The sequence below is a fragment of the Ovis aries genome, chromosome Y (genome assembly GCF_016772045.2).
Source record: "Ovis aries strain OAR_USU_Benz2616 breed Rambouillet chromosome Y, ARS-UI_Ramb_v3.0, whole genome shotgun sequence".
Lineage (NCBI taxonomy): Eukaryota > Metazoa > Chordata > Mammalia > Artiodactyla > Bovidae > Ovis > Ovis aries.
The window spans coordinates 22,407,009-22,433,254 of NC_082741.1; the positions used below are offsets into that span (position 1 = coordinate 22,407,009).

The 26,246-nt window shown below is 44.3% G+C and overlaps 1 pseudogene; it reads left to right on the forward strand.

Annotated features, from left to right (window-relative positions):
- Positions 1-1,174: 1,174 nt before the first annotated feature.
- The window catches only part of LOC132658954 (testis-specific Y-encoded protein 1-like), a 56,924-nt pseudogene continuing 31,852 nt past the window's right edge, over positions 1,175-26,246 (forward strand).

Consider the following 26,246-nt stretch of genomic DNA (forward strand, 5'->3'; position numbering starts at 1 on the left):
GGATTTCTACACGCACATGTGCAGAAACATACATGTGTACACAGTAACATCGCTGAGGGGAAACCTGTCCATATGCAGAAGTACAGCTTTCTTTTCCAGGAATGTGAATTTTGGTAAGCGCTCAAATTTCTACACACACATGTGCACAAATATATTGGTGAATACAGTTACATCGCTGAGAGGAAACCTGTCCATATGCAGAAGTACAAGCATGCTTTTCCAGGAACATAAATTTTGGTAAGCACTCAAATTTCTGCACGCACATGTGCACAAGCATGCACGTGTACTCAGTAACATCCCTGAGAGGAAACTTGTCCATATGCAGAAGTACAAGCTTTCTTTTCAGGAACATTAATTTTGGTAAGCACTCAAATTTCTATGTGCACATGTGCACAAATATATGCGTGTACACAGTAAGATCGCTGAGGGGTAACCTGTCCATATGCAGAAGTACAAGCTTTCTTTTCCAGGAACTTGAATTTTAATAAGCACTCAAATTTCTGCATGCACATGTGCACAAACATGCACGTGTACTCAGTAACATCCCTGAGAGGAAACTTGCCATATGCAGAAGTACAAGCTTTCTTTTCCAGGAACATTAATTTTGGTAAGCACTCAAATTTCTACACACACATGTGCACAAATAGATGGGTGAATACAGTTACATCGCTGAGACAAAACCTGTCCATATGCAGAAGTACAAGCTTTCCTTCCCAGGACACTGAATTTTGGTAAGCACTCAAATTTCTACGTGCACATGTGCACAAGTATATGCGTGTACACAGTAACATCGCTGAGAGGAAACCTGTCCATATGCAGAAGTACAAGCTTTCTTTCCAGGACCTTGAATTTTGGTAAGCACTAAAATTTCTACGTGCACATGTGCACAAAAATATGCGTGTACACAGTAACATCGCTGAGAGGAAACTTGTCTATATGCTGAAGTACAAGCTTTCTTTTTGAGGAACATGAATGAGACCTGGTGACTAGGACCTCCTGTTGAGTGATCAAAAGGGGAATTTGATTCATTCCGTCCCCTTTCCCATTTGGTGTCCGTGAACAATGGAGATCAACGTGGCAAATGGTGGGGTTTTTCCCTACTTCCCTAGCATCTGGCCAGCAACAGCCTGTCCTGGTGATGCTGTGCATGGCTGGGACGTTGCAGCCACCAGTGGCCACACCAGGCGAAGATGCCACCCTCTTCAGAGTGGAGGCAGGAGAGGACAGCGAGGCCCAGGTGGACGGAGTCGTGGCAGGGATCAGACGGGGTTTCCAGCTGCTTGCAGAGGACATCACTGAGGATGTGGAGGTTGTGCCAGATGAATGACAGAAACAGGGGTCCTCCCTGGAGCTGGAGGAGAAGACATTGGAGGAGCAGTGCCAGGAAAGGCCTGGAGGCCCGAGTGAGCTCCCGGCACTAGATGTGATGCAGGCACTGGCGACCTTGTAAGTGGAACTTAGCTCTAAGCCTGAGAAAACCTGCAGGGCCTACGTTTGGTTCATGTGCAAGAGTCATGAGAGGAGGAAGCGTGACTTGGCTCAGAAGAGTGCCAACATCCAGGGCATCCCTGGCTTCTGGGCCAACGTGGTATCCTTTCTGCTACTCGTTGTGGTCCAGTGCTCAGGAGGAGGGGGAGGTGCAGAGGCAGGAGCAGGAGGAGGGGTGGAGGCGAGGGGGCAGAATGGTGGACCCTGAAGGAAGTGTGGTACTGGGCAATTGGCAGGCTCCACAGGCACAGCTGAGTAGAGTCCGGGCAGGGCCACACCTGTAAGTGTCGCAGCCATGACTCTGTGTGTCTCCTTCAGGCCTGCATCTGAGGAGGATTAGCCTCTGAGTCAGAAATGACCAGAGACAGTACATGAGAGCCACCTTAGCTGACAGTTATTGTTGTAAAGGTGAATGATTCCAAAAATAACTGAGATATGGGAGTCACACACACAAGCGCGCGTGCAGACACACACACATACACAAACCCACAGAACATATGTAGACATACTTTCTGATCCCCGTTATCTCACTGAGTGAGCAAGTTCTGAGTGGAATCACAGTGGTACAGCAAGGATGCCTGGCAGAAAGGAGAGGCAGGAATAAAGTGTCTGGGGGTGACCAGTGAGAGTGCAGAAGATCTGAGACACAGAACAGGTTGCAATCCCAGACACAGAAGCCACAGTGGGTGACCCCACAGCCCTTTGAACACCCTGATACAAGGGCCTTTCCATCCTTCCCAAGTGCCAGGCATACTTTCTCTGACCTTACCATGAGCATGAGCACTACTGAGCTTCCAGGGCAAGATGCGCTGCAGGCACTGGCTGCCCTGCTGGTGGAACTGAGCTCTGAGCATAAGAAGAACTGCAGGGCCTACTTCCAGTTCATGTGCAGGAACCATCAGAGGAGGAAGCCTGACTTGGCTTGGAGGATCGCCATCACCTGGGGCATCCCTTGCTTCTGGGCCGTAGCTGTATCCTTTCTGCTGCTCTTTGAAGTCTGCTGCTCAGGAAGAGGAGGCGGCGCAGGAACCTTTTCCCTGCTCCCTATCCTGACAGGTGCTGTTGCGGAGCCATCCATCGTCCCACTGCAAGTTGATATTTTCCTTTCAGGACCCCCCTACTTCTTGAACACAGTGACCACTAAGTAGAATTACCTTGACATCACTTGTGAAACGTGGTTCCTGGGGTGATGAGTGTTGGTGTGCAAGGTTGTGGAGTGTCGACCTGTGGGATCCACACCCATCTCCCGTCTCTCTGTAGGGCATAGGGCACGTTGTTCCACTCCTGTCCACTGGTTCTGGGACTTTGAACGGGGAGCATCCAGCCGCAGCGTGGACACCAGGAGCCTTAACTTTCTCAGCTGGTTGTCAGGTCACAACTGCTCAGAGTCGAACAGGATTGCTGAGGTGTGGTTGCTTTGGGCCTGAACACAGTTAGCAATTCACTTTGGGATTCTTGGCTGCTGGCTCACCTTGCTCGTATTGCCAGCGGATTGTCGGCCAAGATGTGTGGGATGATCGCCTGAAGTAGTACCCTGGGCAGGAAGGTTCTTCCATGAGAGTAACTGACAGAAACGTGTGGGGATGGGGTCTGAAGGTGGGCCCTGAAGGGACACTCATGTGATACTACAGGGACACTGTCCTTTCCCAAATGGGGATGCTCAGACTCATGCAAACTGGCTGTGGAGCCTGAGTTTGGGTCGTGCTTGTAGCAGGTGACCTCATGAGACTGTTTATTTGGGGACTTGGTGTGTCCGTGAGTGAAGCAAGTCTCCATCAAATCAGCTGAGGTGGCAGCACCAGAGTCCAGGTGATACTACTAGAGGCAGTGTGTATTAAGTATCTTTGTCAGAATCATCCTTTGTGGGTCCTTTCATCCCCTGGCCTCCTGCTGCTCACTGAGTTTGAGATTGCCTGGGCACTTCACTCCCGCCCCTTACCCAGGGAAGGCCTATCATTGAAAAGCTGTCCTCTCCGGGGTCCCAGTGCACCTGTGTGCTGACTTTGGGATCTTCTGTGAATTTCCACATTCACCACTCAGTGTCTCACAACCACCAAACATGCTGCGCTGGAAGCGGCTTCAGGCTGCCTTGGGAACATACGGAAGAGTTCGTGGAGAAGGTGAACAGGGAGCCCCAAGGGCAGGACATGGTGCCTACTGTCACCATCCCCGACATTGCTGGCCTCGGTCGTCTTCACCTCCTGAAACACCTATGCTCGTTGTTTGCATTTGTGTCCCCGTGCTGAGCATGTGTGTGTATACACACGTGTGCTTATTTATGCTGGCTGTGATTGTGTGTGTGTGTGTGTGTGTGTGTGTGTGTGTGTGTGTGTGTGTGTGTGTGTGTGTCCGGCCCAGGGCAGAGGCAGAGATGAAGGTGGCAGGAGAGGAGGTGCTGAGCAACCAGAAGAGGAGTCATGAGGCGACCAGGCTGAAGGTGGTCTGTCGCCTCATCTCTGCATTGACCCTGCCCAGGATGGGAACAAGGAAAGGATGGCGAGTGATAACTCCAGACTGTGGCTCCAGATATCTGCAATTAGACCAGATACAAAACACGCTCATCAGTTCTACCGTGTTGTTGTGTGTGCTTGGATCAGGAAGAGGGTTTCATGGTCTAAGGATTCACACAGAGCAAATCACGTGGGGTGGGGCTTTGAAACCACTGCCTGTGGAGCCCTCCGTGTGTGGGGCCATGGGCTGGCCTCTGGAAATGAGGGACGTGGCTATGGCAAGATCTGGGGTGGTGAGGCTAAGGTCCTGCCGAGATGGGCAGAGAGCTGAAGGAGAAAGAGTCATAGATTGCCTGCTGCACTGGAGATTGTTCCACACACATGTGAAAAGGAGAACTGGGAAGGTCCTGGGCCAGTGCTGCCCAGATCAGCCCAGCAGCCAGCACACGCCCTCCCTGAGTGTGGCACACACTGGCACGATATGACACAAAACATGAGATGCACTAAAGTATGCTGTATCTGCCAACCACAGGCATCCTAGGAGAGACATGGTCTGTAAGCAAGGCATGCCTCCAGGCACTTCCAGCCTGCCTCGCTGGCAGTGCCCAAAGCCGAGAAATGTGCAAGTGGGTTTCCCTGTGTGACCCTATCCGGGATATGCCTGTGAGGGAGGGAACAGAGAAAAGACAAGGGCGGTGGGTAAACTGCATGTCCTAAGGGACCTCAGGGGAGTGCAGACAGAGAAGCCCCTGGGGCAGTTCAGGGCCTGCTGGTCTTCAGGGTCCAGACTCTAGGCAGTAGCGGTCCTGCCAAAGATACCCCATGGTCTGTGCTGAAAGTTCTGATATGAATTCCTCCTTTTCTTTGGGGTCTTGCCCCTGGCTTGGGGGCCTGAGTGTCAAAGGTGCACGTCTGTACCTGAAGGAGGATTCTGGTAGTCTTGCTGGAGCAGAATCTCTGATTGCGTTGTAGGGGATCTGCACCCAGGTGACACAGGGATGCTGCCTTCCAGGTGACCGTCTTGGATATCCCTGGGCCCAACCGCGCACTGGCTTCCTTGGCACGGGTGCTGTGTAGGGAAGCAGGGATGCGTGACTGTAGGGAGTCCTACCTGGGCCTAATGAGAGCAACTGAAAGAGAGCCTTGGCATTTAGCAAATCACTGAGGCATGGGTGGTTCAAGCCCTCTTGGTCCATTTGAGATAGTAACGCTGCTTTCTGTCCAACGGAGGCATTAGCTCTGGGCCCAGAACCTGCAGGTTCCCCAGGGCATCATCTGTTGGGGGACTCCCATGTGCATGGGTAGTGTTAAACAGAAAGGAAGACGTGTAGGGATGCCACCTTACTTTGATGGCCTCCGGTTCCATTCTTGGTATCGGAAGAGACCCTGCATCCATGTGTACCTTCTTCACAACCTTGGATCAGAACCAGGCCTGTCACAGTCTCCGGGGGCTTTTGGAGGCTCAGGCGTTTCTGGCCTTTTCCTGCCACATGGAGAGAGCACATCGGGGCACAGGTAGATGGTGCACACAGAACGCTCCACAGATAGGAAGAACAGGGGGCCTCATTCAGAATGCTGGGGGCTGTAACGGGTGGTAGGCTACCAAGAGGGGCACAACATTGACACGGAATGACCTAGACAGGTGCACACCGAGAAAGCAGTTCTTCAAGTCAGCTGAGCTCAGAGGTCCTTGTTTTCGGGTCCCCTGAAGGAATGCACAGTCAATGGATCAGGCCAACGTGACTGGTACTGTGAAGCTGTCCAAGGCGATGGGAGAATGCAGAAGGCAGGCACATGTTATACAGCTGTTCATGGCAAGAACTTCCAATGCTGCCTGCTGCTCTGCAGGCCAGTCCCTATCAATAGCAAATGCCAAGGTTTTGGAACCTTTGAGGATAAGGCACAGAGTTAGAAGTGTAACATGACATAATCGATGAGCAAGTGAAAAAACAAGGACAGAAATGTGGATGCTTACCAACATTCATGTTCCTGGAAAAGAAAACTTGTACTTCGGAATATGGACAAGTTTCCTCTCAGCGATCTTACTGTGTGCATGCATATATTTGTGCACAGTGCACATAGAAATTTGAGTGCTTACCACAACTAATGTCCCTGGAAAAGAAAGCTTGTACTTCTGCATATGGACAAGTTTCCTCCCAGGGATGTTACTGAGTACACGTGCATGTTTGTGCACATGTGCGTGCAGAAATTTGAGTGTCTACCAAAATTCAAGTTCCTGGAAAAGAAAGCTTTACTTCTGCATATGGACAGGTTTCCCCTCAGAGATGTTACTGTGTACACATGTATGTTTCTGCACATGTGCGTGTAGTAATCCCTGCTAGTTCACTTGTGAGTATGAACTACTGCAACTGACCTAGCCAGGTGATAGAAGTTGGATAGTGAAACCATGAAGTTCTTAGGGAACGGTACAGAGTCTCTGGCCAGCAGAAGCACTGAAGCCAGGGAATCGCTCCCCATTTGCTCACTAAGAAAACACGTTCTAAGTAGAATCACAGTCGTGCACCTAGGATGCTTGGCAGAAAGGAGAGGCAGGAGGAAAGAGTCTGGGGATTGTGAAGACGAAAGTCGACTACATCTGCAGTATTATGAAAAGTAGAAAATGCACCTAATGAGCTGGGAGAACAAACTGTACTTAATTGAGTTATCTAAGAGGATTTCCATCCAAACAGCCAAAAGTGCCTCCTGGTTTTTTCTTGCTGCCTGTAGTAAAACATGAAGGGAATTTTTTTTTTTTTAATGTTTAAGATAAAGATTATTAAAACAGGGGACAAAACTTGCTGATTTGGGAAGTTTCCAGTCTTTTAAGATGACATTAATAAAATAATAAATTTTCCCTGAAAGAACAAGCAAGGCAGACAAGGGAATTCACAAAGGGCAGTAACAAAATAGTAATCTTGACACATCTTCAATATATTTGTAAAGAAAACAAAGTGTCATTGTGTGAACAAAATATAGAGGTATCAAAAGAAAAACAGAGGAAGCTCCTGAAAGAACTCAACTCACTATTAACTATCTTTGATTTGCAGGCACAGAAACTGACGCATGTTAATTCTAAGAAGCAAAGCCCTGATGTTATTATCTCTTCTTTTTTCCTTCTTTTTCTTTTTTTGTGAAAAGTTAGGAAATTTAGGCTGGAGAGGGAAGAAGAGGATAGAGACTTCAAGTGCCTTTAAGGAGGAGGAGGAAAGGGAGGGGGTTGGAGATTTGATTGTGTTATTTGAACAGCATTGGTGAAGCTCAAACAAGGGAGGTAGCAAGCCATGCAGGCCTGCGGGAAGAGCATTTCCAGAAGAACAGCACTTGCAGTCTTGGGATCGGGAAGAAATGGAATTTGATGGGGGAAAACCAAGGCCAGTGTTGTCAAAAAGAGTACATTAGTGGGGAAAAAAGTAGAGTAGAAGACAGAGAATGGAAGAGAGGAAGCAGTCAGGGACCATATTGCGGGAACCTTTTAATTTGGCAATAAATACAACTTGTAGTCCTTAGGAGCATACTTCACAGCAACTAACAGCAACAGTGTTGATAATACTAAGCAACAATAAAAGCACGTAACTAAAACATGTCATATTTTTTACTATAGAAATCGAGGAAAGGAGATACAAATGCAATAGTCTGCATATTTATTTATACAGAGAGTTTTCACCTGAGACCAGAACACACACACACTCTTTACACAACTAAAAGTGGTTTCAGCTGACACTTAGCAAAGTGCTTTGGCCCAAATAAACTAACCAGAAAGGCCTAGTAAAGAATTCAAAGTGCAAATAAATCAATCAGGCTCTGAGTAAATAAACACAATTTATTTGAATTTGAATTTACACTCACGAAATTACCTAAAATGGAGACAACAGATTCACTACAGCTTCATCATCTGTAGTCCTTCCTCTTCAGTTCTGAGAAGGATGCTAACCGCTTGGTGATGATCTCTTTCCAGAATTTTGTGAAAGCTTAGAGGACTTAAAGAAACTGAGGCCTGGGGAGAGTGGCGAGAGACAAAGAGGAGGAGAAAGGAAGAGGAAACGGAGAGTTGCTCCTGGCATAGGTCTACAGACAGGATCCCAGCTTCCTGGAATGGTGCACAGAGATTGCTAGGTATCCGTGCCAGAAGTGGAGAAGGGGTGACATTCACCTCCAGGAGGAGACTCAACTCCAAGAACCTACAGAGGCAGCCAAGTGTGCTGATGTTCAGGAACCGATACTTAGAGGGTACCCCACAGGTCTGTGAAAGAGCCCTTGGAGACCGCAAGAAAGAAGGTTTCCACAAGTATAATCACAGATTAGATGGTTGGATAGATTAGAGGAAGGATAACTCTATGACCTGATAATTACTGAAATACATGAGACAATTCTTGCACATCAGACTGTGTCAAGAAAGAGGGAAACTCAATTAGTTTGATACAATGGGAAATTACACACGCAAAGAATTAGCTGTTAACTGTACTACATTTGTGTGCAAGGCAAGATAAGATACAGAACCGAAATCTTCACATGGTCAACTCGGGTAAGACACATGTAACTGGAAAAAGGAAGCAAGAGTTCCAAAAAGGCTTTAATCACCCTGGACTATTTTTATCCACTATATTTACGATTCTTGGACAACTCCACTGTAGCTTAAGGGTAAGAGAACTCAATTTAGCCCAATTCAAAAGCTGAACAGATTTCCTCTGTTTGATCCTTTTCAGCTACAACTATGGGTCCAGCGCAAATCAAAGTGGACGTCAAGGCTCTTTTTCCTTTGGGAATTTTAACTTGCTTTGCTACTGTGTCTGACACAGATATGCCGACCTCACTGTGACTACAGGCCAGCCAAATGGGAAAGGGGACAGAATGAATCAAATTCCCCTTTTGATCACTCAACAGGAGGTCCACAGGCACCAGGTCTCATTAACTATCTCTGCTTCTCCAACTGCAGTCAGTGCTACACAGGGCCTGCTTCATGCTTGCCAGGGTCTCTCACCAAACACAGGCATTTTAACGGCTGGCTTCCTTGAGATGTCCCTGGGCTAGGTGAAAGCACTGTGAGACAGTGTTCCTTCTCCCTTGGCTCTGTGCCTGCAGTGAATGTATGCCTCTTCCTCAGCTGGGACAGGAAGCCACAGCTCTTCACTGATTAAATCCCGTGTCTGGTCCAAATTCACATCGTAGCTTCTCCATCAACCTCCACTGCACGCTTTCAGAGCCAGGTTATCTTAGATCAGCCCAAGAGGCACTTCAGAAAGTGACATTCAAATCTGGCTATATAGCTGATACTGAGATCTGCAAGGCATGAAAACACTTCAAAATTACGTTGCTAAAACACTCTACAGATTATATGTATAGGAGAGCTTTCGAACTTACAAGTAACATCAAATACCAAAATAGGTTCTTACTTTTCCTTTCTCCACTTCTCTCATTCTCTCTCTCTCACACACACATGCACACATCCTTTTTACATGTTAAGACAATTACACGAAAAACAGATCATAGATTTTTAAATAGCATCTCAATATGCAGATCAAACAAAACTGTACTTCCTCTATTTAAAACAAAATCACATAAATTACCCATCAGTTTCCCTATATTTGATATTATTGAATAATGCTATAAGTTGATCTTTTTGTTTTTAATGGGATTTTTAACTTTGACTGAAATACTTGCTTCAGACTTACTGAAGGCAGAATTAACTATTATTTTTCTTTTTTTGACCTCCTCCTTTTAGATTTGGGGGGTGATGATTCAAAATCAGATGTGTTCACAGTAATGGATGCAACTTCCATCAATCCTGGCTGAAGGGGTCCCAGTGATACCTGAATAACAATTTTTGTTTCAGGAGACAATCCTTCTAGCTGCTTAGGCTTCTTAAACATTTGATGACACTGGGTCTTACGCTCCCTCTCCTCTTTGGAAGTTAAAAACTGTAGCCGACATTTGGAACACTGGTGAAAACTCTTTTCCCAGTGCCCTCGATGATGACGTCTGTATGCTGTTGCAGTTTGAAAAATTTTGAGACAAAACGGGCAAAGTAAATTCTTGGTGTTACCATGGTATGCTCTGAAATGTGCATCCACATCTGCAAAAAATGATGATCTGTAACTGCAAACCTGGCATACATAGGGCATTTCACCAGGCTTATGATTGTCTTTCATGTGCTCTAAGAGAACCTGATCTGTCTCAAAGGACATCTCACAGATGTGACAGACTGCGGAGGGCTCCTGGGCCGTGTGGACACTTTCAATGTGACACTGCAGCTGGAAGGGAGTAGGAAACTGGCGGAGGCAGTGCTGGCAGGTGGTGTGGGTTTTCCAGCTGTCACCTCTCTGCCTCTCAAGTTCCAAATGGTGCTTCACGTGATTCATAAACTTGACATTTTTTAGAACTTTCAAGCAGCTGAGGCATTTAAATGCCGTGTGGGTCTTCGGTTCTGGCTGCCCAACTCCTCCATTCTCGCCATAGTAGAAGTCACGAAGTAACACAATCAGATTTCCTTCTGTGGGATCACCAATTTTGTTTGGACTTACCAAACTTGGAAAATCAGTTTTTGTCCGTCCATTTTCCCCTAAAGGTCTTACAGGCCTGCAATGAACACTGTCCTTTGGAAAAGGTGTTGGACAAGGTTCTCCATTCTGAACATGGCTTAGTGAGGTATGGACACGGTCTGGTGTGCTTTGCTGAGTGGTCTCTATATGAAAAAAACCTGACGGGGAGAAACCTAAAGAATGTTCCCCTACAATGCCATCACTGAATTTAGGCCTTCTGGGATTTCTGCGATTTGTTTCACAAGGGGAAACTCGCTTTGTTACATGAGGACTTTTATTCATATCTCCTGCAGAAACTGCTGTTTCTACTGGATGCTGCAATGAACTTGTGAAGGTAATCAAAGAAGAACATAACTCCTTCGAAAAGCCATCAGGCACTATTTGTGGTGAAAGATTTTTATAATCAGCTTGAGACAGAGGTTCAATAATAATAGGACTACCTGTTGATCTTGAGTCAGAGTCAGACACTGGCAAGACAGTCTTTGCTTCTGATGTAGGAGTCACATGACTAACAGGCTGTAATCTGTGAGTGTTACCTCTCCTGAAGTGACCACACCTTTTTCTCCTTGAATAAGAACCTGGGGTATCTCTGTTCAGTATGTTTGAAACGACTGGTTTTGAAGCTGAGCTCATCCCAACAAAGATCACGTCAGCATCTTCATTTCCATGTTCCACTCCAACCAAGATCACTTCATCATCATCATCATCATCTACTTGTTTGGTCTCTCCCTCCCTTTTCTGTACTTCTGGCTCTTGTTCTTCTTCACATAACATACGTGGGAGTTCCATATTTTTAATACTTTTTTATTCTTAGAGGGTGCGGCCTCAAGTCCCAGTGCTTCCTTTATACAAACTGCCACCTAAGTGTAAACATACTACAGATTAGCTAAGTACAGAAAAATGGGCTATTTGATTATCTCCAAAACTCTAGAGTACTTATACACACCCTTATCTTACAAAGACACTGAGTGTCAACCAGACTCAATGACAGCTAAAAAACCTACGACTACAAGTCTACATGGCTCTAGAATCATAGCTTTGTCGCATGTTCACTTTAACCTCTTCTACTTAAAAAAATAAAGAGGGGGAAAAAAAACAAAACGCCACACTGATCATTACGTGAAATCACATGTAAAGGAGAGTATTTTTACAAAAGCATTGTTCTACAGCATTTCGAAGCATGGACTTTGGAGTCATAGGAGATTAAGTTGGAATTCTAACTTAACCACACACCAGTTGCCTCTTCTTGGGCAAATTTGTAACTTTTAAATGTGTTTTTGTATCTTAAAGACAAACATGCTTATTTCTTAGACTTAAGGTTAACAGCTTTTTTAAAAGGCATCAGCTATTCAATGGCATCTTGTTTTGTAGTAAAAATGGAAGAAAATGGATCTTAAATGCACATTACAACTGATCCATAAATTCTAATTTCATAAATGTTAACAAACAAAATAGGTAGCAAATTCAAAGTATAATCTATCTATACCTAGTTAACAAACAGCATAATTCAATGTCAAGCACTTAATTCAGGCCTAGGAAACTGAGAATGAGCTCTCTGATAATCTCACCCCAATTCCACACAGATATATCCTAAATTTCTCCCTCTAATCCTGGCTAAACTTCAATCCAACAATGCTTCATGTTTATGCCACACGTCTCTTCCCCACATAGCAGGCAAAATGATGCCAGTCTTTCTCTCATACCAATATCAGACAGAGACATCACACACACACACACACACACACACACACACACAAACACACACACACCTGATATCCCTTATGGATACAGGTGAAAGAGTCCTCAACAAAATACTGGCAAACAAAATCCAACAGCATATAAAAAAGACTGTACACTATGATCACATGCGATTTAGGGAGGTATGCAAAGTTGGTTCATTATAGGAAAGTCAATCAACATTATGCCATTTTAAAACAATAAAACAAATAACACATCTGCCTGAAGAAAAGGCATTTCCCTGAATCTAGCACCTTTTCATAACCGGGGTTAAAAGAACACTTAATAATTAAGAACAGAAGAGAATTTTCTCAATCAAAGGGCACCTGTAAAATGACCCACAGCTAACATCATACTTAAGAATGAAAAACTGAAAGCTTTCCCTCTAAGACTGGGAACAACACAAGGAAGTCTATTACACACTTTGGCTCAACATTATACTGGCAGTTCTATAACCAGAGCAATCAGGTAACAAAAGAGAATTGTTGCTGTAGTTTAAAAAAAAAAAAAAAAAAACGAAAAAACACAAAAAAATAAAAAACAAAAAACAGCCTTCAGAATGGAAAGGAAGAAGTCAAAGTATATTAGAGATAAGATAATTTAGTATAGAAAATGTTGAAGAAACACAAGTATTAGAATTAATATAAAGCTTGCAGAATAGAAGACAAATATTTTAAAAGTCAACCACATTTTATACAGTAGCAACAAATGTTATTAAGTAAATACTTGAATCTACACTAGCATTCAAAAGAATACTTAGGAAGTCAGAAAGAGAAAGACAATATATTCTTTTGAATGGCTGAGTAATACTCCACTGTGTATATGTACCACAGCTTTCTGATCCATTTATCTGTTGATGGACATCTAGGTTGTTCCATGTCCTGGCTATTATAAACAGTGTTCTCCATAGTGGCTGTACTAGACTGCATTCCCACCAACAGTGTAAGAGGGTTCCCTTTTCTCCACACCCTCTCCAGCATTATTGCTTGCAGACTTTATAGGAATCAATTCTAATGAGATGGATGAAACTGGAGCCGATTATACACAGTGAAGTGAGCCAGAAAAAAAACACCAACACAGTATACTAACACATATATATGGAATTTAGAACGATGGTAATGATAACCCTGTATGAGAGACAGCAGAAGAGACACAGATGTATAGAACAGATTTTTGGACTCTGAGGGAGCGGGAGAGGGTGGGATAATACGGGAGAATGGCACTGAAATATGTACACTATCATGTAAGATAGTCGCCAGTCTATGTTCGATGCAGGATACAGGATGCTTGGCGCTGGTGCACAGGGATGATCCAGAGAGATGATATGGGGTGGGCGGTGGGAGGGGGGTGAGGATTGGGAACTCATGTACACCTGTGGCGGATTCATGTCAATGTATGGCAAAACCAACACAGTGTTGTAAAATAAAACATAGTAAAAATAAAAATTAAAAAAAAGAGAGAGAAAGACAAATATCGTATGGTATCACTTATATGGACTCTAAAATATGCCACAAATAAACTGATCTATGAAAGAGAAACAGACTCACAGACATAGAGAGCAGACTATGTGATTCCCAAGAGGGAAAGGTACGGCAGGCACAGATTGGGAGCTGGTGATTAGCAGATGCAAAGCATAATACATACAATAGACAAACAAGAGCGTACTGTATAGCACAAGGAACTATATTCATAATTTGAGATAAACAATCATGGAAAAGGGTATGAAAGAAATTGTGTGTGCATATGTGTGTGTTTACATATGAAGGAAAGGAAAGGGCAACTGTTGGCAAGCACGTACAGAAACTGGATCCTTGTGTGTTACGGATAGATTTTAAAATGGTGCAACTGCTACAGAAAACAGTTTAAAGGCTCCTCGAAAAATTAAAGAACTAGGGCTGACACATGATTCAGCAATTCCACCTCAGGATATAAAATCAAAAGAATTTAACATGGGGTCTTGGGATATCTGCAGAGCCGTGCTCACAGCAGCACGAAGCACAACAACTAAGAGGTGGAAGCATCGAAATGTCCATCAAATGTGATATATACACACAATGAAATATTATTTAGCCATATAGAGAAAATTCTGTCACATGCTACAACATGCATGATCATTTCAGACATCAAGCCAAATGCAATAAGCCAGTCGTACAAAAAGACAAATACTGTAAGTTTCTACTTGTATGAAATAGCTAACACAGTCAAGCAATAGAAAGGAAACAAAAAAGAATGATGGAGTCCATGGTCTAGGTCAACGGGCAAGAAAAGAAGACTTGCCGTTTAATGGGACAAGTGATGGGTTGAGAGGTTCGATTTTGCAAGCTGTAAAGGTGTAGAGATCTGCTTCATAACAATGTGATAGGGAATTCCCTCGTAGTTCAGAGGTTAGGACTCCACAGTGTCCTATCAGGCGCCTGGGTATGATCCTCAACCAGGGAACTGTCATTCAAGCTGCACAACACAGCTAAAACAATGACAACAACAACAAATCAACACTGTGACTATGTGTGTGTATATGTCTTAGTCACTCAGTTGTGCCCAACTTTGCATCCCCCGGGACTAAAGTTCACCACGTTCCCTTCTCCATCAGATTTGCAGTGGGTTGCCATTTCTTTCTCCAAAAGACTGATGAAAGTGTGCAAAATACTTAGCATGCAAAAATGGTTAAAATGGTAAAAATTTAAGTTAGATGTTTTCTACAACAATTAAAAACAGAAAAGCATTTAATAACCAGGAAAAGAATTTGAATAGACATTTCCGACTCTTTGCAACCCCATGGACTGTAGTCTACCAGGCTCCTCCATTCATGGGATTTTCCAGGCAAGAGTGCTGGAGTGGATTACCATTTCCTTCTCAAGGCGATCTTCCCCACCCAGGAATTGATGCCAGGTCTCCTACCTTGCAGACAGACATTTGAATATTTGAAATTCACCTGTGGCCTTGACAAGAGTGGCTTTATAGGAAAATGAGAGAACTCGAGATAACAAAGTCTAGGGACAACTCTGCAGAGGTCTGTAACAAGCAAATATGAAATAACAGCAGCAGAAGCAGGATGTGTTACCAAAAGATGGAGTTTTAACGACAGGTCACATTATAGTCAGTCAGTTTGCTGATGGGAACCATCCAGAGAAACAGAAACCTTAATCCAGGGCAAAGAGGAGACTTGCTAGAACATCAAGAAATGAGTAGGTCTAGAACTGAGTAGATCAAAATTGAGTACATCAGGCCAGAGAGCACACAAGCTGGAGAAGGCAATGGAAACCCAAACCAGTACTCTTGCCTGGAATATCCCACAGACGGAGGAGCCTGGTAGGCAGCAGTCCATGGGGTTTCGAAGGTTCGGACTTGACTAAGCGACTTCACTCTCATGCACTGGAGAAGGAAATGGCAACCCACTCCAGCGTTCTTGCCTGGAGAATCCCAGATAAGGGAGAGCCTTGTGTGTGGCTGTCCATGAGACTGCAGAGTCGGACACGACTGAAGTGGCTTAGCAGCTGGAGCAGCACACAAGAAGGGTACACAAGCCAAATAATTTGCTCACATTGACAGAGCTGAGATCATATAAAAAAAAAGGCTGGCATAGTGGATTAATGGGTATGGTAACCAGCCTTCAAGTGAATTCAATCTCCTAATATTCCCACCCCTGTGTAGTTCTCTCTCAATCTATCACAGGGTAGACCTGTGAGACTAAGCAAATACACAAGTGAAGATGTGTAATATCTCAAAAAAGACTCTGCACTTTATCATGGGTGCAAGCGCTTTCCTGAATCACTCATTCTGAGAAAAGACAGCAGCCTCCACAAGAGAAGCCCCTAGGAGAGGCCCACAGAAGGAGGAACTGAGGCTTCAAGAGTACAGACAAGTGAGAGAGCTTAGATTCAACAAGCTAAGTCTTCAGAGGTTGCCAAGCCAGACAAAGCTTGACTACTACCTCAGGAGAGATCCTAGGCCAAGAAATACCAAGTGGTAAGTTCTTTCAAACTATTCCATTTTGAGATCATATGTACAACACAAACATTTCAAGTTCTAATACCATTCACATCATACTTACACACCGAACAGTTCTCCTATAAATATAGCAAAAATCAACACACACACACACACACACACACACACTCACCCAATCCAAAGCACCGAAACACAGGAGTTGCCTAGCAGCCCAGTGGTTTGTTTAGGACTCAGCCCTCTCACTGCCAGGATCCTGTATTCGATGCCTGGCTGGGGAACTAATGTCCTATGAAGCCACATATTGTGACCAAAACAAAACATGCTGTGAAGTCAAAGCTGTACCAGCAAGATAAGTATACAACACAGCTGTAGGCACAAGTGGCTGGGCATAGAGCTTCCTATGATCTTGTTTACTCGCATGAAATGAACTCAGATGGTGCCTCACCCCCATCCAGTGGAGCTGACTTACTTAATGAAGAAAAGCCCTTAAGGGTACAGAAATGAGCAAGCAATCTCACGTGAACATGTTAAATCACAGGATATTTTCTCTGAATGTACCACTGGATTCATTCATTCATTTGGCCATGCTGTTTGGCTTGTGGGGCCCCAGTTCCCTGACCAGAGATTGAATCCAGACCACTGTAGTGAAAGCCCAGAATCCTAATCACCAGGCCACCAGGGAACCCCCACACCTGCATTGCTTTGCTTTGCCAGCTAAAACCTTAGGATATGTGCATTGCCCCATTTTAGCCTCACCAAGTGGTAGGAGTCAGCTCTACACAGCTTAAGACCCATGGTGCTCTTACTTTTTTTCTTTCAAGAAGGCAGGCGAAAGCAAGTCACCCTGCCTGTTTCTAAGCTTGCCACTCAGAAAGCTGCAAACCTGAAACCATGATGGCCCTGAAGTCAGCACCCGCAATCAGGGTCACGTAATCCCCAATCAGGAATACTCTCTCTCAACAGCAACGTGTCAGCCGACGAATGAAAGGAGAAAAACGCAAAGTAAGAAAGCCACACCTTTGTCCCTGTTGTAAAGATGTCTGTCACCTTACCTCAGGGGCCCACTGAACTCCTGAGCGCTTGAGACCTCCCAGGCAGCACACGGTCACATCCTGGGGACAAGCAGAGGAAACGGCCTGGGTGAGGCCCCTGTTCTGGGAACATTCTATCCCCCAGGCCCTACCTGGTCCTACCCTGCGGATGCTGACCAGGCGTCTCACACTCAACCAGACCAAGTGATTGAACTCCTTTGCCCTGAGCTTCTTCCTCCCACCTCCCTTCTCTCAGTAACAAACAAACAAATACCTCATCTGCCAACTTCCCGAACCAAAGGCCTGAATCTCGGGGCCCCCAGGGACGGGGCAGCCCTGGAGTCTGAGGAGAGGCAGAGGAAACAGGAAAACAACTAAAGCACCAGGGCAATGAAGAGGCTGCTAGATAGATGTTTTTTGGTTTTTGTTTTTGTTTTTTTGCTGCTCCTGCCTGACTGTGCCTGGGTACAGAACCGGGTTGGGCCGTGTAGATTTGTGCATCTGTGTTTAAATACATTAGTTTCCACAGGAGAGCTGGGGGTGGTGCCAGGGGCCAGGGGCCTAAGAGGCCCTTTCCGCGAGCTGGCTTGTCCCGCCACTGGGCAGGAAAGCTGCTGGAGAGCAGAGCCCGCCCAGACTAGAGAGGGGAGAGGGCGAAAGGAGCCTGAAGCCTGTGGATCCTGCCGCAAGCTCTCACCGCCCTCACCAGCCGCCCCGCTGAGCAAGGCCTCGTGCGAGTGGGGACCCGAGAAACCCTCCCTTTAGCCGTCAGGCACTGCTTTGGCTGAACCACGCTCCAGTCCTTACCGGTCCCCATTGAGGGAGGAGACAGAACTGCTGGCAGCTCACCTGCCCTAGGCAGTTCCAAGATTAACCCCGAGGAGTCGAGCCTGCGGGGACGAGGCCTCCTCAGGTCTGGGGCGCCGCCTCAGCTCCCCGTACAGGCGTGCGGGCTGTCTCCGATGATTGGCTGCCAGGTGTCGGCACCTGCCATCGGATTGGCCGCGAGGCCGAGTTGGGCGCATGCGCGCGCGATGAGCCCGCCCCACAGCCCCTCCCCCCATAAAAGCAGCCGCTGTAGGCGTGGTCAGGCTGAATCTGAATGTCAAGGATCTTGGGTCAAGATTGCTCAGCTCACCAAACGCGAAGAAAGAAAAAACAGATGGCACAGTCGCCAGGGCTCAGGGCTGAGAACGGCCTCCGAGTCTACCAGGGGAGTCCAGTGATGGTGTCCGGCACTCACAGCCCTCAGGGGTGACCTCCCTTAAGCCAGTTCTTTGCTTAAGGACTTGACCGTACGGTGGATCTTGGCGCCCCTCCTCTTGGAATTCCATTTCAATCAAGGCAGGGCAGCCTGCCCCTGTTTTTGCACTGTCTATTGTGAGCTGAGAATGAGCTTTACTTTTTCTTCTTCTTCTTCTTTTTAATTTTAGAGCTTTACACTTTTAATGGCTGAGGAAAACCGAAAAGACTTTTCTTTTCTGACGTGAAAATTGTGTGTAATTCAGTTTTCGGAGTCCTTAAAGGTGGAAGAGGGACTTGCCAGCTTCTTTGGTTATCCTCTATGCCTGAAAACTTAATTAATTGCCAATGGTCATATTCGCAAAGCCTAACATATTTCTTTATTGGCCCTTTACAGAGTGTTTTTTAAATGCTCTGTTCTGCTGGAAGTCTCCTGGTAGTCATATGGGAGAATAAAGTTTTGGTTTTGTTACAATATTTCTTTTCTTTTTTTTTTTTTTAATACCTTTTCTTTATTTTCCTCAACTCATGTTATTTCCCCCACCCCCCAGTGTTTTTTTTTTAAATGTTAATAACTTTAATTCTTACATGCGTTCCCAAACATGACCCCCCCTCCCACCTCCCTCCCCTCAACATCTCTCTGGGTCATCCCCATGCACCAGCCCCAAGCATGCTGCACCCTACGTCAGACATGGACTGGTGATTCAATTCTTATATGATAGTATACATGTTAGAATTCCCATTCTCCCAAATCATCCCACCCTCTCCCTCTCCCTCTGAGTCCAAAAGTCCGTTATACACATCTGTGTCTTTTTTCCTGTCTTGCATACAGGGTCGTCATTGCCATCTTCCTAAATTCCATATATATGTGTTAGTATACTGTATTGGTGTTTTACTTTCTGGCTTACTTCACTCTGTATAATTGGCCATATATATGTGTTAGTATACTGTATTGGTGTTTTTCTTTCTGGCTTACTTCACTCTGTATAATTGGCTCCAGTTTCATCCATCTCATCAGAACTGATTCAAATGAATTCTTTTTAACGGCTGAGTAATACTCCATTGTGTATATGTACCACAGCTTTCTTATCCATTCATCTGCTGATGGACATCTAGGTTGTTTCCATGTCCTGGCTATTATAAACAGAGCTGCGATGAACATTGGGGTACATGTGTCTATTTCAATTCTGGTTTCCTCAGTGTGGATGCCCAGCAGTGGGATTGCTGGGTCATAAGGTAGTTCTATTGGCAATTTCTTAAGGAATCTCCACACTGTTCTCCATAGTGGCTGTACTAGTTTGCATTCCCACCAACAGTGTAGGAGGGTTCCCTTTTCTCCACTTCTCCATTATATTCATTTTTCATTCTTTACTAATTTCATTCCTTCATATCACTATAAGTTTCCTTTAATGGAAGCAATGAAATAACATCAAAGAAAATACCTCTGTTGGTAGTTTTAACAGGTAACATGTTAGAAGGTATATGCTCAACTACAAATATGTTGTATATATACAGTAAATACCACTTTAAGTAGCTTCAGAACTTGTATCTGGTTTCAAGTCACTAGGAAGGTTTGTTGAACATCCAATATTCTAACCTCCAGCTGTTCTCAACTTCAAAAAGATACAACTTTTTCAATAATTTGTTATCTCAAGTTTAAACTCCGTTTTAGCCACATATATGAACATGCTTTCTAGGTCACATGATTGAATCTGACCCATTGCCAAAAAGTGAAAATTTTGGAATACCTTTCTCAAAAGAGAGATGTTGTTTTCTTCTTCCAGAAAGACTGGTAGTGCAGCCGATCTTTGAACAGTTTGTCGGTTTTTGTTAACTCCATAAAGATTAAGCTGTCGAATTAACCTCTTCATGCTCTTGGTTTGAAATTTCCTGAAAGGCTCCTTTCTTTCCAAGACTTCTTTCCTGAAGAGTTCTTCATTGATCACTCTACATGTGCCTGTCTCATCCCACCAAATAGACTCAAACTGATCACTTTCCACTATATTCCAAAGTTTTTGTGGAAATGTGAGTGAAAGAAAATCATTCACATCATCTGTTTCAGAGACAGAATATGTGTAGTGTGGCCTTTTGATCAGCAGATCCTCAGCCAAAGCCTGAAAAGCATATTCTTCAATCATAGATCTCAAAACTGAGTCCCCAGTTGTATAATCATACCAGTAAGATCGAATGGAGGTTTCTGAACCAGTGGACTCACCTTTAGGAGGTCCATCTTGAATTTCTGAAGAAATATGTGCCATCTCAGGGAAATCTTTCTTCAGATAATATTCTCATTTGTCTGCTTTTACACAATGCAACTTCAAATGATGTTTGGCTGGCCTACAGAGAGAAACTCTCTGGACAATCACAGAGATCCCCCCAGTCAAACAGCTGTGACATCACAAAATCACTGGTCTCCTAGCAATCGAAGGTTAGTTGTGACATGACAAAGTCACTGGTCTCCTAGCAACTGAAGGGTAATGTTCAACCAAGTGTTTACTTCAGCATCAACTTAAAATACAGACTGCTGGCAGAAATAGTAACCAAAACCATGAAGCATGCAAAAATCTCATTAGTCAATATGGCCTTTTTTTTTGGGGGGGGGGTCGGGGGGGGTTCCTGTGTTTGGGATGGTCTTTCTCTTTCTGGCAGTTTGTGGTTCCTCTTTATTGTGGAGGTTCCTCCCTGTGGCTGGGGTTGAACGAGGGGCTTGTCAGGTTTCCTGGTTAGGGAAGCTTGTGTCAGTGTTCCGGTGGGTGGAGCTGCATCTCTTCTCTCTGGAGGGCAATGAAGTGTCCAGTAGTGAGGTTTGAGATGTCTATGGGTTTGCTGTTTGGGCAACCTGTGTATTGAAGCTCCAGGTTCTGTTCCTGTGTTGCTGGAGAATTGGCATGGTATGTCTTCCTGTGGAACTTATTGGCTCTTGGTCGTGCTTGGTTTCAATGCAGGTGTGGAGCTTTTTTAGAAGATTTCCTTTTTTTTTAAAAAATAAATTTATTATTTTAATTGTAGGGTAATTACTTTACATTATTGTAATGATTTTGCCGTACATTAACATATGTCCACCACAGGTGTACACACGTTCCCTTTCCTGAACCCCTTCCCTTCTGCCAACCCGTACCATCCCTCTGGGTCGTCCCAGTGCACCAGCCCCAAGCATCCAGTATCATGCATTGAACCTGGGCTGGAGACCCATTTCATATATGATATTATACATGTTTCAATGCCATTCTCCCAAAACATCCCACCCTCTCACTCTCCCACAGAGTGCAAAAGACTGTTCTATACATCTGTGTCTCTTTTGCTATCTCGCATACAGGGTTATCGAAAACTCACATCAATAAATCTACTTTATTTCTGAAATAAAAGTGATTTATCATCCTTCTATGCACACATTCTTAATATTCAGTACTGTTACCCTAGCATACATGGTCTACTTGCTTCTGTGCAAACAAATTTATGAATTGACTGTGGGTTTCAGTGTGGAGGGGCGGGGGAAGTGCTTATTGTAGGACGAAGCAAGGTGTCTTAGCAGCTGGTGCTTCAAAGACACAAATCCCCAAATACTTTCAGGGGGACTATTTTAATGGCTGAGTGAGGGTGGAACATGGGGTCTGTGATCAATATTGGGACATTCTACTAATGGCCTATTAGTGACGATATTGGGAGTCCACATCATTGACCGTCTAGTTCCAACTATGCACTTACATTTCAGCCTGGTTTGGGCTTTAGCATCTCTAAAATTGTTCACAGGATATTGCTCCGAATGTCAGCGATGGTCCTTGCTGCTGCTGCTGGTAATTCGCTTCAGTCGTGTCCGACTCGGTGCGATCCCAAAGATGGCAGCCCACCAGGCTCCCCCATCCCTGGGATTCTCCAGGCAGAACACTGGAGTGGGTTGCCATTTCCTTCTCCACGCTGGCCCTTGAGGAGGGACTAAAGACCCTTGAGTTTGATTAGTGGCTAAATCATTATTATTGTCTATCACTTGATTGTTTTCCTTAGTTTCTGTCTTTTCTAGCTTCTCTGATTAAAATTCCTTTTGAACATGAGGAGGTCTACAATCTCCTACCTCTCTCTCTCGATTTCCATGCTTTTCAATCTTAAGAAGGGACTGCTTAGTACAATAAAGGAAAACAAGTCTTGGACTTAGAGCTCGATCTTAAATATGACAGAAAATCTCAGTGCAGGTTCCGTTTCTTTTTCAGGTTTCCCAGCTCTTGGAGTGATTAAGTCAGCAACAACTTTGACTCTTTCCTGTTGAGATGGAGCATGGAGGTGGAAATAATTCTAAAATCTAGGCTTGCTATCAACAGTTTATGATATGAAAACATATCTCTATTTTATATATATTATATATATATATGTCTATGTTAGTATTTTGTCATTAAACTGGACAAACATTTGAAAATTGGTCTATATTTATGAAAAGGAGAGAGGTGAGTGATATAAAATAGTCCTCATATGTTACATGCAGCCAAGGAAACAGATTTTGAAGTATTTCAACTTACATAATATTCAACAATCGAGTAGAATTTGAATCATTCTACATTTGGGTTTTATTGTTTTCCCATTTCTATTACACCTAACATGAATTAAAAGCTAATGTTTATTACAATTCTCTTTCCGAAAGCTATGACTTGCACGTAATCTAGATGCACATCAGCAGATGAAAATATAAGGAAGTTGTGCTATATATTCAAATATAATATTACTTAGCTACAGAAAAACACATGTTTGTGTCACTTTTGGTAAGGCAGTTCAACCTGCAGCCTATTATTCAGAGCAAAAAAAAAAGTTAGAAAGAGAAAGGCAAATATTGTTTATTAATGCGTACAAATGGGATTTAGGAAGACAGTAACAATGATTCTGCATGAAGGCCAGTAAAAAAGATCCACATATAAAGAACAGACTCTGAGACTCAATGGGAGAGTTCAAGGATGGGATGATTGGAGAAATTAGCATTGAAACAGGTACATTACCATACATAAAAGAGATGACCAGTGCAAGTTCAATGCATGAAAGATGCATCCAACCCTTGTGCTGTGGACGAACCCAGAAGCGTGGGGTAATAAATGAGGTTTGAGTTGTGTTCAGGATAGGGGGACGCATGTATCCATGCTGATGTATATGTCAAAAACTATCACAGTAATACACAATAATTCTATTCCAATTAAATCATTTTTTAAAAGAAATATGAAGAAATACAAAAAGAATGCATTCAGAAATAACAGGGACATGCTCCAGAATACAACCTCAACAGTTGTTTCATATCTCTTCCAGAAAGCGGGCTTAGGAGGGGCAGAACATGTGTGCTGGTATAAAAGCTGAAAGTCGAAGAAGGTATGCCTGAGATTGCAACTATGCAGTTGCAGCATGACCTCAGTATCATAGTCTAAATAGTGAAAGACGCATGCGGCCCAATGCAAGCTTAGTAGATCGGCATGACTACTGTGGAGCTTAGGCTGAGTAGGAGTTCAATGCATGCACTTGAGCATCCTTTCAGGAGTGACGGTACGTATGTTTCAGAGTGAAGATAAAGAGATGCAGCAAAAGTGCTCTAAAATGGTGGACAAATACTTGTAAGAAGGAAGGTTCAGAGTGGAAGCTCAGTATTTGCTATAGACTTGGACTTAAGTTGAAGACAGTAGGGAAGACCACTCGATGATTCAGGTTTGACCTAAATCAGATCACTTATGATGGTACAGTGGACATGAGAAAATATTTAAGGGATTAGGCATAATATAGTGTTTGAAGAAGTACATTTGGAGGTTCATGACATTGTAGAGGAGGCAGTGATGAAGACCATCCCCAAGAACATGAATGCAAAAAGGCAAAATGGTTGTCTGAGGAGGCCTTACAAATAACTGAGAAAGGAATAGAAACAAAAGGCAAAGGAGAAAAGGGAAGATATACCCATATGAATAGAGTGCACCAAAGAATAGCAAAGAGCGATAAGAAAGCCTTCCTCGGTGATGAGTGCAAAAAATAGAGGAAAGCAGCAGAATGGGAAAGAGTAGAGATCTCTTCAAGAAAATTAGAGATACCAAGGGAACATTTCATGCAAAGGTGGATACAGTAAAGGACAGAGATTGTATGGACTGAACAGAAGCAGAAGATATTAAGAAGAGGTAGCAAAAATCGATACTGCAAAGATTGAAGAACTAGGCAGAAAAGATCTCCATGATCCAGATAATCATCATGATCTAATCACTCACCTAGAGCCAAACATCCTGGAATGTGAGGTCAAGCGTGCCACAAGAGGCATCAAAAGAAACACAGCTAGTGGAGATAGAGAACTCCACTTGAGTGATTTCAAATCCTAATAGTGAGTGCTATGAAAGTGCTGAACTCAATATGCAAGCAAATCTGGAAAACTCAGCAGTGGCTACAAGACTGGAAAAAATCATTTGTTCCAGTATATGCATTTTAGAGCTTCTTCTCTGTAGTGGTGAAATGTGTTCCACACAGAGTTAGACAGGACTGAAGCAATCCTGTGCAAATAGTTGCACGATTTGTTTTTTTAACCAGTAGCAGCTTTTTTCCAATGAGAGTTAACTGTGAAAGTGGAGCAGCTGCTTGGCTTTGAGGGACACAGGTGGTGTCAAACGGGCAGGGTGCAGGGACACAGACTGACTACACCACAGGAGTTAGGGCCCTATCAGAGCCTTTTTTTTTTTTTCTTTTTTGAGCCCTTGTATCCGGTGATAAGAAGGCGTCTTTGGCCAGTCTTCTCCCTAGTTCCACCTATTCGGCCACTCAGAAGGCTTCCTTGCCTGGGATCCTTCTCTGTCGTTCAATGGGTCAGCACATAGAGCGAATTTCCTGGCTGGGGTCCTCCTGTGTAAATCAGTGCATCCGACACTTAAAGGAGCATCCTGAGTGGGATTCTACTCTAGTATGATGCATCAGGCACTTAATGGATGACCCTGCGTGGTGTCCTGCTCTGCATTTCAGTGTGTTCAGCATTTGAAGGGTCAGCCTCATTATTGTAGTAACTACTGATGCTAGCATGAGGGAGAGAGAGGCTATGGTGATTGCTCCACCCCCGACATGTGACTCGGTGTTATTGCCTCCTTTCATGGCTGCCTAGCTTTCCTCCACAGGCATACCCTACGACAGTGTCCTCCTTCAAACCCCCTCTCTCCATCTCTCCCCAGGAAACAGCAGCCCTCCCCATGAATTGCCGCAAAGTCCCTAAACTGCAGCTGCCAGCCACGGGGCCTTTCAGGGGACAGATGTCGTTGTACGGGGTATGTACGGCTGCAGCAAGGACCCTCTGCTTCTCATTGCACCCAGCTTTCCACAGATCAGCTGTTTCACTCTCAGCTTTAAATGTCTATTCTACACTTCAGACGATTGACCCAATGTAGGATTGGACCACAGCTTCAGTTCCTTCCCCCACTCAGGGCAGATCCAGTCCTACTAACACTCCTGATTTTTCCCCCAGTTCTTTCCCCCGACTGAGTTTTGCGTGGTTCTATATATTCTTTGCCACTTGTCAGGTACTCCTGTCTACTTTCCGGTAATGTTCTGATTACTCTTCTGTGTCTGAAGGTGTATGCCTGATGTATCCATGGAGAGATGTACTCCACATCCACTTATAGCTCCACCATCTTGTTCTCTCATCTCACGAGAGTTTTAGAGCACAGAATCCACCGTGGTAGTAGGTGTGGCTATAAAATGTGAGTTCAGATATACTCTTGAGGGCAAGCTCAGTGATTTTAGCACAGCTGATCTAAAGCGTGGATTTAGTGTTGGCCAGACATATGCTTCAAATGTTAAGAAAATTATGTATGGTGTGCCAATTCTAGAGC